This window comes from Elephas maximus, chromosome 14 (genome assembly GCF_024166365.1).
Source record: "Elephas maximus indicus isolate mEleMax1 chromosome 14, mEleMax1 primary haplotype, whole genome shotgun sequence".
Taxonomy (NCBI): Eukaryota; Metazoa; Chordata; class Mammalia; order Proboscidea; family Elephantidae; genus Elephas; species Elephas maximus.
Genome location: NC_064832.1, coordinates 95256264 through 95270753, shown reverse-complemented (window position 1 = coordinate 95270753; position 14490 = coordinate 95256264). Strand labels below are relative to the sequence as shown.

General features: G+C 47.0%; 1 protein-coding gene across 1 annotated transcript in view; it reads right to left on the bottom strand.

Annotated features, from left to right (window-relative positions):
• The window catches only part of BRCA2 (BRCA2 DNA repair associated), an 81285-nt gene extending 66807 nt beyond the window's left edge, over positions 1–14478 (bottom strand). The window contains 1 exon segment of the mRNA XM_049853220.1: positions 3103–14478. The gene's annotated coding sequence lies outside the window, so the exon portion shown is untranslated.
• Positions 14479–14490: the final 12 nt, after the last annotated feature.

Genomic DNA, 14490 nt, shown 5'->3' with positions numbered 1-14490 from the left:
GCCCGGGGAGGCGCCCGGAGCCCCGAGCCCGCGCCTGCCAGGAGGGGACCCCGCCGGGGAGGCCGGAGCCCCGGGGCCGACCACCCCGCCGCCGCCCCCGGCCGGACCTGACACAACCTCCGAGGCGCTCAGAGCGGACGCCCGAGCCCGGCCTGCCTCCCGCCACCCGGCCGCCGCGACCCACCGATCGCACAACCCCGCGCTCCGCCTCCGCGGCCCTCTTCACACGTTCGCGCCAAAAGCCGCTCGCGGCCCACGTGACGCACGGCGCGATGACGCAATACGCAGCGTGCGCGCCGCCCGGAAGTGAGGCTGCGCCGGGGCTGCGCCTTCCGCCTTTGCGTCCGGCGTTTCCGGGCGGCGTTGGCGTGCGGTGGGGTGTGGGTGCGGATGTGCTTTGGGTTGCTCTGGGGTCGGTTTTCGCCTCCTAGCAACCCCACGGGACAGAGAACAACTGCCTCGTAGGGTTTCCTAGCCCTGGTGCCGCAACGGTTAAGCGCTCGGCTGCTAAGTGAAAGGTTGGCGGCTTGAACCCTCCCGGGGCACCGCGGGAGAAAGGCCTGGCGATCTGCTCCTGTAAAGATTACGCACTAGAAAAGCCAATGGGGCAGTTGTACTCTGTCACATGGGGTCGCTATGAGCTGGAATGGGACAGCACCTCCAACAGTCTTCAAAGAAGCAGATCGCCAGGTGGTTTTGAATCAACCTTTTGGTTAGCAGCGCAGTTTAACCGTTTCGTCGCCAGGGCTATTACATCTCAGTGTGGAGAAGGTGAAGTCCTTGTTCAACTCTGTAAGGGTGGTCTGCTCTCTTGTGCCTCTGAACGTTCCAAACACCAGGCCACCCTGCTTGGAGGGGACCACTTCTTCTGTCCACTCCTCCAGCCCTCCTCCTCTCACCTTTGGTGGTGGTGGAATACTAAAACTGAACGAAATTGGCTAACTCAGAAAACCTCTCCGCAAGAGGAAGAAGAGAAAGAAGGCAGTCTTGTTACTGAATACGCATTATATCAGAATGTGATGTACATCACAAGAAACCCGCTACAGATTGCAAAAATAGCCAGGCAGGTGCAGCCCATTTTGTACATGTTCTCAAGATAAATTATAAGTAGTCCTCAGGTAAGAGGACATGTCAGCACCATTTATCACACATGGTTCATCCTAGATTTCCCTGGGGTTTAGGTGTCTGCTAACTCCTTCATCCAAAGGAAGAATAAATTTCTCATATCTATGACAGGAGGTAGTTTTTCTTTTTTTCAACTTGAAGCCAGCACCTGCCAGAGTAAAGTGCTATCCTCCCAGGGTCTGAGAGATAGGGAAACCCAGTGATAGGGGCCCTAGCTTCCTTGGTGATTACCTTTCAAAGAGATGGCTTCCAGGTCTTTGAGGAAAATATTTCTGGATTGTACAACTTACAAGAGGCTTACTTTTAAAAAGATTCGCATACACCTCAAAAGGTCAGAGAAAGAATTTACAATCACAAGCTTTCTAAAGTATATGCTCTAAGAAAAAAGGGGGGTGCCTCGTTTGATTTTTTGTGCCAAGGAGAATTCTTTTTTTTTTTAGGATACTGTATTTACCCTTACAATGCACTCTGTCTGTTACTGTGGGATCGTTGTCAGTGCCTGTCAAGTCGATTCAGACTCCGGTGACCCAGTATGTGCAGAATAGAATTTCTCCAAAGGGTTTTTAGTGGGTGATCTTTCAGAAGTAGATCTTCCAAGTAGTCTCTGGGTAGGTTCAAACTGCCAACCTTTCCACTAGTAGTCAGTACTTAACCTGCTTGGTGCTACCCGGCCACTGTTTTAATTTCCATTGTTGCTTCTTCGTTTCTCTGGGCAAGTTAGACCCATTGTTGTCGAGTCAGTTCTGACTCATAGCAACCCTAAAGGACAAAGGACCCTAGGGTTTTGAAGGCTGTAATCTTTATGGGAACATACTGCCACATCTTTCTCCCTCGGAGTGGCTGGTGGGTTCAAACTGCAAACTTTTGGTTAACAGCCGAGCACTTAGCCACCAGGCTCCTTCTGGGCAAGTTACAACCATCTAAATATCCACTAAATTCATCATATAAAACAGAGCAAAGCAATAATCAGAATTACAATAGGATGAATTTTAAAATTCAGTACAAGATTCACCTTGGAGAAATAACCTTTAAATATATCATGCCAACGGTGAATGGTGCGTAGTGGTTAACAGCTCGGCTGCTAACTAAAAAGTTGGCAGTTCAAATCCACCAGGTGCTCCTTGGAAACCACATGGGACAGTTCTGCTCTCTGCCTTACAGGGTCGCTTTAAGTGGGAACTGACTGGAGGGCACCTAACAGCCACAACAATGGCGAATCGTTTAACCATATTCTGGATTAGCGATGTGTAAAAATTTTCGTTAGTCAGACATGAGCTTTACCAATTGTCGTGATGTCTTTATTGCTTGCACTTTTAAATGACTGTTTGAGTGCTATTTTGTAGTTCCTTACAAAGTCTTAAAAGGAGCCTGGGTAGCACAATGGTTAAGTACTCAGCTGCTAACCAAAATGTTGACGGTTTGAACTCACCAGCTGCCCTGAGGGAGAAAGATGTGACAGTCTGCTTCCATAAAGATTACAGTCTAGGAAACTCTATAGGGCTGTTCTACTCTGTTGTATGGGGTTGTTGTGAGTCCGAATTGACAGCAACGGGTTTTGTTTGGTTTTTACGAGATTTTACCCAATCTAAGCTTACAGAGTAGCTTAACTCTGAAGCCTGATAATCTAAATTTTTAACTAAAAGTTTTTTTGTAAGGCCCAATGAGTTTCTCCTGAGTTTCACTCAATCACAGAAGTATCATCACATTTACATGACAATTTAGGCCCTTCAGTAATTGTTTCATCCTCCCAGATGATTTTCCCCCGATGTGAAATACGAAGACATCTCATTATCTCCTATCTACGCCCTGTTACGAGGCGCCCATTCAGGGTACAGACTGAACTTCCAGTGTCTAATGTGCATGGTTCCAATTGTTTTAAATCTTGAGGACAAACCCAACTGTCTTACTTCTCCAGTGTCACTGTAACAGAAATACCACAAGCGGGTGGCTTTAACAAACAGAAACTTATTTTCTCACCATTTAGGAGGCTAGAAGTCCGAATTCAGGGCACCAGCTGTAGGGGAAGGCTTTCCGTCTGTCGGCAAGGACAAGGAAGGTCCTTGTCTCTTCAGCTTCTGCTCTTTGGCCTCTTGGCGAGCTTCATGTGACACCTCTCTTCCCCCATCTCTGCTTGCTCGATTCCTTGCTTAATCTGCTCTTTTTATATCTCAGAAAAGATTGATTTAAGAAATACTCTACACTAATACTGTCTCATTAACACACAAATAAAAGCCCATTTCCAAATGGGATTATAACCACTAAGGAGTTAGAATTTACAACACACATTTTTTGGGAAAACGATCCGTAACACCAACCAATGGCCTTTATTATTATGATTTTTTAAGATATTTGTCCAAATCAATAGTTATATTACATGAGCCAACTGAATTTCCATGAGTCAAAGGCGTCAGCCTTTGTTTACCTGTCTGTACTGGGAATGACGAGAACTTGCCTCATAGTTGAGTGATGCTAGACCTGTCTTCTGCAGTTTCTATCCATAAATGCCGGATTCTGTTTGTCCATTAATTAGGTGTCTTTTTCCCTACACAATTTTTCTACCTCTTTCGGTGCAGTCCTTATCCCAGTACCTAGTTGTGCCTGAAGTATGAAGGGTCCTGTGATTCTGAGCCGGTGCGGACGTTATGGAGCTGGCTCAGAGCTCACTGCTGGCCTGCCAAGGGGGTGCCCTGAGAGCTCTGTGGGATTGTCATCGTCGTCGTTGTTCCAGCATTGCGCAGTCTGAGCTGTCCAATGCCAAATCCCAACAAACAGTATGCTTGTTCCCCAAGTGATGTGATTCTTAACAGGACTTAACGGAACCACTCCTGTGAGCGGGAAAGCAAGGCAGTCTATGAGAACAGCAGTAAGTTTGCTAGAATACCTCTTTCGGTTGACTTGCCTACAGATCTCAGTTACTCTGGAAAAGTTAAGTTTCATGTGTGTTGTGAGAAACCCTGGTGGCACAGTGGTTAAAGCGCTCTCCGCTAACCGAAAGCGTGGCGGTTCTAAACCACCAGCGGTTCCGTGAAGATTTACAGCCTTGGAAATGCTATGGGGTCGTTACGAGTTGGAATTGACTGGTCAGCAGTGAGGTTGTGGAAACCGCAGTCCGATCCTCGTGAGGCGCTGGTTTTACCTAGGAAGCAGGAACCCAGCGGGGTTTTTCTTTCCCTTCGATACCTCTGTGGGTGATCAGCAGCACTTTAAAGGATCCCCCCAGTGCAACATCACCTGCCTTTCCTTTGGAACACCTTTACACGGACAAATTCTCATCTATACAGGTAACGAAGTCCCTGGGTACTGCAAATAGTTAAAACGCTTGGCTGCTAACCGAAAGGCTGGAGGTGGGAGTCCACCCAGAGGTGCCTCAGAAGAAAGGCCTGGCAATTCACTTCCAAAAAATCAGCCATTAAAAACCCTATGGAGTGCAGTTCTGCTGTAGCACACATGGGGTGGCCATGAGTTGGTGTCAGCTCGATGGCAACTGCTTTTACATGACCATCAGTAAACATTATCAAATAGGCATCATGAAGAGAAACAAGGTGTTTTTATCCGAAAAATGGGCTGATTCCTAGACGGTGACACTTCGCAGCCTTTGGTTGACAATAAACGAAAAAACCAGACCTGTTGCCATCAAGCTGATTCCAACTCATAGTGACCCTGTAGGACAGAATAGAACTGCCCCATAGTTTCCAAGGAGCGCCTGGTGGATTTGAACTGCTGACCTTCTGGTTAGCAGCTGTAGCTGATAATAGATGTCCTAAATGTTGTACCTCAGTGGGGCAATAGTGTCAGTTGTCTAGTGAGGCTGTATGCCCCTGTGTAGCAAGGAACTACTACTATAAAGCCAAAGTATCAGTTCTGTCTTGATCTTCAGTCTCTGCAAACAGCTGAAGCAACCTCGATTAGAGAACGGGTGGGCTGCACTTGGTTCCTAACGTGTCATTTTAGTTTAATAATCAATAACCCTTAGCTGTGTCAGGATTGAGAGACCAAGGTCCTTACCAATGGAACAGATGCCAAAGCTTATGATCTACATTGCAAAGGAACACAGGCCTCTCTGTGAACTTTGTCAGTACCAGTTGCCAATGAGTCGATTCTGACTCATGGTGATCCTACGTGTCAGAGTAGAACTGTGCTCCGTAGGGTTTTTGATGGCTGATTTTTCAGGAGAACATCAGGGTTTTTTTCCTGAGGTACCTCTGGGTGGACTCGAGCCTGCAGCCTTTTGGTTAGCAGCTTAGCTCATTAATATTTGCACTATCCAGGGACTCTAACAATAGCTACCACTTACTGAACATCTAGAAGTCCCTGGGTGGTGCAAAGGGTTAAGCACTCAACTACCAATCAAAAGGTTGGTGGTTTGAACCCACCCAGAGGTGCCCTGGAAGAAGGGCCTGGTAATCTGTTTCCCAACGTTCTCAGCTTTGAAAAGCCTATGGAGTGACTTGATGGTAAGTGACTTGGTTGTTTTTCACTGAACATTTACTATGAGTTAGGCTTTCTGCTCTGTTTTACCAGCAATATTGCATTTCTTCTGGCAATTCTATAGACTGGTTAGTGTTGTCAGCTGGGGAAACTGAATCGAGCAAAGTAGCTTGCCCAAAGTCACCTGGCAACAAGGCCCAGGTTTGAATCCAAGTCTGTTTGAGTTTCCATACACTTATTCACCCTGTGGAAACCCTGGTGGCGTGGTGGTTAAGTGCTATGGCTGCTAACCAAGAGGTTGGCAGTTCAAATCTGCCAGGCGCTCCTTGGAAACTCTATGGGGCAGTTCTACTCTGTCCTAAAGGGTCGCTACGAGTTGGAATCGACTCGACAGCAGTGGGTTTGGTTTTTGGTTTTGGAATCACCCTGTGATTAAATCTGCATGTACCCTCTAAATCAGAACAATTTGCTTTTTTTTGTCTCAGTAGGAGCAGACTAAAGAGAACCACTGGCATGTCGCGTAACCCTCTGAAATGTATATACGTATATATATGTTTGGAAACTCTGGTGGTGTAGTGGTTAAATGCTATGGCTGCTAACCAAGAGGCTGGCAGTTCGAATCTGCCAGGTGCTCCTTGGAAACTCTATGGGGAAGTTCTACTCTGTCCTATAGGGCCGCTATGAGTCGGAATCAACTTGACAGCACTGGGTTTGGTTTTTTTGGTATATATATATTTCTCATTTTGGTGAAAGTATACACAGCCAAAGATACACCATTTCAACAGTTCTTACATGTACAATTCAGTGACATTGTGAACATTCTTCAAGTTGTGCTACGATTTTCACTCTCCTTTTCCAAATTATCCCACCACCATTATCTTAAATTCACTGCCCCTAAGCTTCTCATCTAACCTTTCGAGTTGCCCTTGTCAATTTGATCTCTTTAGAAGAGCACAATGCTCAAAGCAGACATTCTTCACTGATTAAGGTAAACTATTTTTTGATTCAAAGAAGACTGCGAAATTGGAAGAGGAAATTGAATGTGTGGCTAATTGCCTCCATGAACAACTGCCTCCTTTACCACGATACCAGAAGAACTGGATGGTGCCTGGCTACCATCACTGAACATTTTGATCAAAGATTCTGTAGAAAAATTCTGATAAAAAAGAGAAAAAATAAAGAACGGAATATCAAACTGATGTAATCCAGACTTTCTAGAGCCATTGAGGCTGGATGAACCCTGAAAATTATTGCCCTGAGATAATCTTTAAACTTTATATTTTAAGTCTCTGAAATGTATTTTCTCTCGCAATGGGAGATTTGGCTGGTGTCAGGCTGGTAAAAGGTTGCAGAGTGGGGAGACCTCCTTCTCACAGTAATCAGCTTTGGGCTGATGGTGATTATTCTCTCCCCTTGTGAAGTCAGATGGCCTCTGACACGACACCATTTTTACAGTGAATAAGAAGTGGGCAATGAAAAACTGTTCTGAAAAAAGGGATTCAGGACCCTGAGTCCCAAAGCTAGGGAAAAGCAATTAGCAATCAGGTGACGATTAGAGCTCTGAAAAAAAAAAAAAAAAAAGGGATTCAGGACCCTGAGTCCCAAAGCTAGGGAAAAGCAATTAGCAATCAGGTGACGATTAGAGCTCTGAAGGTAGGTAAATCTTTTTCAATTAGGGTAATAAGTGGCAGCTCCTCTTAGGATTTGAACTACATGGAGAAGCCGGGGTTGAACCTGAACCAATCTGGTCAGGTGGAGAGAGCAGGGGTGGATGAAGGTGGAAGGCAAAATCAGGGCTTTGAAATGGTTCATTCTGGTTCAAATCCCTGCTGAGAATTTGTCTTTTCACCCCAGACATACTGAATCAGAACCTACAGTTTAACAAGATCCCCAGGTGATTCTTATATATAATAAAGTTGGAGAACCAGTGGTTCTCAGAATTGGTGCCTAACCAGCAGCATTAGCATAGCCTGGGAACTTGTTAGACGTGCAAGTTCTCAGCAGGAGGTTGATCCAGAAGGAAGCGGGTGGAAGCCGGAAGGGGTGGAAGCCCTGGGCAAAACAAGGAAACAAACAGCACCAGGATACTGGATACCCAGTGCTCATCGGCGACCACAGAGTGGACAGCACGCTTGGTCCTGTGTCCCCCATGGCTTATACCAGGGCCAGAGGGGGGTTAACCAGTAAGCAAGGTACCCATGGGTTTACTTGGCTTACTGATCTGTAGCACACGATTTCTTCTTTGCAGTACCTTGCTTATTGGGTAATCCATCAGGCCCTGAGCTATGACAACACCTTGTGTTTGGCCTGAAGACCCTGGATGTCAAAAATGGTTTGTACTCTTAACGGCTGAACTCATCCAGCAGTGCCGTGGAAGAAGGTCCTGGTGATCTGTTTCTATAACGATCGCAGCCAAGAAAACTGTGGAGAACTTCTACTCTATAACACCCGGGGCCGCCCTGAGTCGGAGCAGACCCCGCGACAAGGGATTTATGTTTGGGCTAGCCTAATGTCTTTGAGCACAAACAGCCTGACTGGAGGCAGAACACGGGTCCCCCAACTTTTCTGGCAAGGCTCTGGCTGCACCCGAACAGCTGAGCGCGGTGGAAGGCCATTCTCCTCCGTATGAACAGGAAGGCCCACACCCGGGTGGGGGCGTGCAGGCAGGTGAGCCCGCAGGTAGGCAAGTCTGCGCAGCTCTCACTGCGCTTCCCCTAGGGCAGCACCAGCCACCGGGCGGATGGGCCGGGCTTCAGTCACCCGGAGAAGGCCCCGGCCAGCCTGGGGAAGGCAGGAGAGGAAGGCGCTTGCTGGCTGGCGGGCTCCTGGCAGGTTGCAAGCTGAAGGAACCTCGGCTGCAGCTGGGGAAGAAGAGCAAACTAGCACAAGGGGGCGCCGGGGGCTGCTCCAGAAGCCTAAACTCCAGGTGAACTTTCTCTACCCTCTGCTTGGTCCTCATCCAGCCCATCCTCTGTGTCCTCTTCCCCATTTCTGGGGCAATAAGAAGAGCAAAACCTTCTCTTGCTTCCTCTTTATTTGGGGAAGGAGAGGGAATTCTGAAAACATTTGTTTTACAAGCCCTACTCATTTTGTTAAGGAGGCTGGTGGCCCAACAGTTAAACGCTCAGCTGCTAACCAAAGTTCCGCGCTCTGCGGGAGACAGACCTGGCCATCGTTTCTGTAAAGATTACCAAAACCACAAAAAACAAAACAAACAAACAAACAATAAAAACCCCTTTGCAGTCCAGTGGTTCCGACTCATAGCGACCTAATAGGACAGAGTAGAACTGCCCCATAGGGTTTCCATGGAGTGGCTGGTGGCTTTGAATTGCCAGCCTTATGGTTATCAGCCAGGGTCCTAACAACCACGGTGCTACAAGGCTCCAGAAGTTCGTGGCAGGTGGCTTAAATTCTAGGAATGGGAAGTTACACACAATGTCAGGGTAAGAGTTTGCTGTTAAAAGCAGCGCCTGGTGGAGAGGAGATGGTGACAGGGAAGGAAACATCTGGCAGGAAACTACTCCAAGTTAGTGGCCAGTGTAAACTGTAGCCACTCACTTCCTGTGACCCCAAACACAAAACAAACAACAATGAGGACAACAAAAACCAACGTCAGATTTGGAGTGGAACCACGATAGGAGCAGTCTACGTGGAAGAATAATAGAGGGTGTGCTTAAACACCATCTTCCTCTACAATGACCTTCTTCTAGTTCAGTGTCTTTCAAAGTGGGGTGGTTACTAAATCCTGATTTTGGGGACCCTGCTCTGGATTTACCACACTGGTCTCTCGAGGGGCCAACCCGAGGCAGTCTGCATTTTCAAAACGCACCCTTGGGTGGCTCTCAGGTTGGAAAACCATCAAAGAAAGCTGTGTTTTGACCTTGGCAGCCAGTTGGACTCGCCTGGGGGAACTTTAAACAGGCCCTGAAGGCTGGGCACGGCTTCAGACCATTAAATTCCCCTCTGGAAGGGTGGAGACTGGGTACTGGTGCTTTAAGTTCCCCAAGTGACTGAACGTCCAGCTAGGGTTTCGAACCCATCACACTACACTCTAACCCTTACAACACTGACCCCCTTCCAGAAAGGCCAAGACAGGTGAAGTTTGCCTTTGTTCTCCGGGGCTTTATGTTTTTTATTTTTACATAGCCCTGGTGGTGCAGGGCCTAAGAGCTCAGCTGCTAACCAAGAGGAGGGCTGTTTGAATCCACCAGCCACTCCTTGGAAACTCTATGGGGGCAGTTCTACTCTGTCCTATAAGGTCGCTATGAGTCTGAATTGACTCGATGGCAATGGGTTTGGTTTTTTGGTTTTTTTTTTTTTTACATGTCTTTACACACAGACTCCCTTACCCACTGCTTTTACTCCCCATACTGCCTTGGATGTCCACTTAAGACAGGGAGCAAAGGCCCTGAGATCAGAGGGTGCCTGTTTGAAGAATAGCAGAGACTGCTGTGGTTAGAGGAGAGGCAAATAAAAGAGAAATAGACTATACTATCAGGGAGGTAATGGGGGTTGGATGTGGAACCTAGAGACTTAGTAAGACAGGGAACAGAGGGGCCCCCAAATCTGTAAAGTAACAGAAATGGGCCAGGGCACAGAAACAAAGCCGTTCCCCAGAACAATAGGGCAGGGCATCTAAAAATAGCCCACAAACTTCTCTAAAGTTGCCTTTCAGAAGCAGCTGGAGAAAACCAGGCCCAGGGACATGCACAGAACATCCACCTGTGACCACTGTGTGACCTTCCACCAGGGGCAGTGAGGGGCTGCAGCCCCAGCACGGGAATCGAACCCGGAGAGCAGGCGGGACACCCCATAATAAGTCCTGCTACAAATCCCAGAGGCCTCCACGACAGGAGCCATCTTGGAAAGCTGCTGTGCGTGCACCTTAGTTAAAGTATCCCCACCTGTGCCTATGAACAAACATGAATCTTTTCCCGCCCAAGAACTTTTAAAAACTCAGGCCCGTCTTTTGTTCCGTGAGACGGGGGTATGCGTTGCTCTAGGCCCTCCTCATCTCTGCTCGCAAGCCTCTTCAATAAAGCTTTGCTCACGTAGAAAACTACGTGCCTTACCTGCTCATTCTTGACCAGTGAGAGGCAAGAACCTTATTCCAGTAACATAATGGCATCTCAAAGTTAACATGTCTAAAAATTGAATGTTGATTTCCACCTCTCAAACACGTTGTCATGCTTCGACTTGTAGTCACCCCTGTGCCTAGTCCTGGGCCATCCTCACAGTAGTCGGTATGTTTGAGCCCACTGTTTCAGCCACTGTGTCAATCCATCTTATTAGGGGACTCTGGAGGTGAAGACACCTAATTGATTAGTACTCCACCAGGTATCAGGCCGCTCCTCCCCACCACATCACTCACTTCTTCTAAGTTGTTTTTCAGACCCTCCAGAGAGCCCCAAGAAGGTCCAGATCTCACCGACTCAGAGTAGCCTGACACGTGCAGAGCAGACCTCAATGACCAACAAAGGACCCTGGGCTGCCGCGCATGCTCAGTAACGCAAGAGAACCTATGTCAGGGAACCAAAAGACTCATGCCAAGGAACCGGAATCACTGGACACGCGTCATCAACAATAGTCGAGCCCATTTCAAAAGCGTTTGGTCTGTCGGCCACCTCCGTGCAGAGTCTTAGCCCCCCGCCCATAAACAATCAGTAGAAACTATGAACAGGTAAAACCTCTGATTCTGCCTACTGTTTCCCTCCACCCCTAAATGAATATGTCTAAGTATAAATTGTACATTGCTCACACAGATCGGGGAACTCAATCTGAGGTAATACATCTGTGTTCCCCCTTGCTAGCCTGCAAAATAAACTCTCATCCTCTGAAAACCAGCATCTGAGAGCTTGGCTTCTTGCACGCCAGGCATGGACCCATTGGTCCGGTTTCAGTCTCACTGAAGATCTTCCTCCTTTTCCCTTTATACTTAACCAAGCATGATGTCCTTCTCCAGGGAATGGTCCCCCCGATAACATGTCCAAAGTCAGAGAGATGAAGTCTTCCCATTCTTGCTTCTAAGGAGCATTCTGGCTGTACTTCCTCCAAGACAGGAATTACAGTTCTGTCCTCCTGGCAGTCCATGGTATATTCAGTGTTTTTCAACAAACACTTCCTTCCTCATCGGAGTAAATGGCAACTCCATTCTTCCAGTTTCCTTGGGCTAAAAATCTCAGAGTTTCTCATGACTATGTCTTCTCAGCATGTCATGTCAGCTCCACCTCTGAAATATTTCCAGAATATTCCCACTTCCAATTACCTCCACTGCTACTCCCATAGTCTGAGTCGCCATAACCTTTTGACTGTGCTAAGGTGACAGCCTTCAGACTGGCTTCCCTGCCTCTACTGCTGCCTTCTAGAGTCTATTGCACACATAGCCAGAGTGATCCTTTCAAAACCTATGTTAAAGCATGCTACTCTCTGCCCCCATAGGTCTGCTGGCTTTCCACCTTACTCAGCAAGAGCCAAGGTCCTGTAGGACAGAGTAGAACTGCCCCACAGGGTGTCCTAGACTGTAATCTTCATAGAAGCAGATCATCAGATCTTTCTCCTGAAGAGCTACTGGGTGGGTTTGAACCCTCAACCTTTAGGTTAGCAGACAAGAGCTTAACCATTCCTCCACCAGGGCTCCTTTTTTGGATAACTACAGTATCCTTTAAAATCATGCCTAGCCCAGAGTGGGTAAGCAAGAAATACTTGCTGAATGAAAACAAATGTCTCAGTTCACGTTAAACCAAAAGCCCGTTGCCAATGAGTCAGTTCCAACTCCTAGTGACCCTATAGGACAGAGTAGAACTGCCCCATAAGGTTTCCAAGGAATAGCTGGTGGATTCAAACTGCTGACCTTTTGGTTAACAGCTGAGCTCTTAACCACTGCGCCACCAGGGTTCCCAGCTCATGGTAGGTATTTAAATATTGTTGTTGTTGTTGTCAGGTGCCCCTGAGTTGCTTTTGACTCATAGCGACCCTACGTACAAAACACTGCCTGGTGCTGCCCTGTCCTCACGATTGTTTGAGCCCATTGTTGCAGCCATTGTGTCAATTCATCTTGTTGAGAGTCTTGCTCTTTTTCACTGGCCCTCTATATTTAAATATTAAGTGACCCTAAATAAATGCATTGAAAACTTTTTTTTTAATGAAAAAAGCTTTATTGAGACATAATTAACATACCATAAAATTCACTGGTGGAAACTAACTTTTATGTTGCTTTTCAGGCTTGTATTTAGAAGTCGGGCGCAAGGTATTCATGTAAGCTGCTTAGAGGTACTCTTATCCTTCCTTTAATTCTACCATTCACTAAAAGGATCAATGTTTTTAGGAAATGGAACTAGAAGAGCCTCAAGACCTGACACGTGCGTGTGTGCGTGTGTGTGTGTGTGGTGTTATGTCACAGACACATTAACACATTTTCCTAATATTCTTACTTGTTGTCGGGTGCTGTTGAGTCAGTTCTGACTCAGTGGTTCCATGTTGCAGAGCAGAACTGTCCCAGAAGGCTTCCTAGGCTGTAATCTTTACAGGAGCAGATCACTAGTCTTTCCCCTGCAGAGGTGCTGGGTGGGTTCAAACTGCCGGCCTTTCAGTTAACAGCTGAGCACTGAACTGTTGCACCACCAGGTCTCCTTAATGTTCTCACCTAGACTGACATATTGGTGGAAGCAAGATATTCAACTGCCTACGAAATGTCTGGTGCTTTTTCTAAAACATTTGATTTGCAGGTTACAACTTTAATCAAGTTAGGTCTGAGCCGCGGAGCACTTATCTGAATGGCTTTATCACACCAGGGATCAAAAATGTACCATGGTTGGCGCTAGAAAGTGCTGAGATACGAGGAGACATGTCTCTTCCTCATCCTGGAAGCATCTGTTAGTGTCTGTGCTGGTCTTCAGTAGCCCCACTCCTCTGCTTCCCTGGGGAAGCACAGTGTCCAAGGAGATGACTGCGGGATGGAAAGTCATTGCTCATCTCAGGTGGGGCTGCGGCCTCCAGCGGCCTTTCTCCACATTCTCGCCATCTCTACTCATGGGAGAGGAGGTGAAGAAATACAGGAAAAGTGGAAGAAACCTTTCACATTAACAAATCTCGCTCTCTTTTTAATAAAATGAAGAAAAACACCACCACTTCCCCCCCACCCTGCCACTACTTCCTATGACTTAGGAGCCCTAGTGGAGCAACTGTTAAGTGCTTGGCTGCTAACTGAAAGGTCAGGGATTCGAACCCACACAGGGGCTCTGCGGGAGAAAGACCTGGCGATCTCCTTCTGTAAATATGACAGCCTAGGACACCCAGTGAGGAAGTTTTACTCTGTCACATGGGGTCACTACGAGTTGGAATCGACTCCATGGCATACGACCCACTTCCCACAGCCACTGGGCCATCGTGTCACATAGCCTAGCGTGTACCCTCCATGGAATTCACACGAATGGTGCCTCTTGGGGATGTCACCATGGCAACCCACATGCCAATCTATAAATGTGCATCAAAGGCAGAAATCTTCATTAACCAGAAATGAAATCCATGGTCAATACACATTATGTCATTTTTTTTTTTAGTCTAAAGAAGCTCTGAACAGAATATCAGCCGAGATTACATCACAAAAGCTTTAAATGTATTTACAGAGTGAATAAGTTACAGAGATAAACTCTGACTATGCTTCTGGTGTGCCACAGTTTCCCACGCACACGTCTAACACTCGACAGCATTCGGTTTAAGGAGAAAAGCCAAGAACGGCCCTCCGTGTATATATGTTACAAATAAAACAAACAAAACATGACATTTCTGAAGAAACACTGTGACAACTTACATTTTTACCTTTATGACTCTACTTTCAGCTACGCAAGTAGATATTAAAACACGCATGCACGGCAGGTCGGCAGACACGAAGTTTATAACGTGGATGCCGTTGACGTTCTTCTACAAAACGGCAGAGTT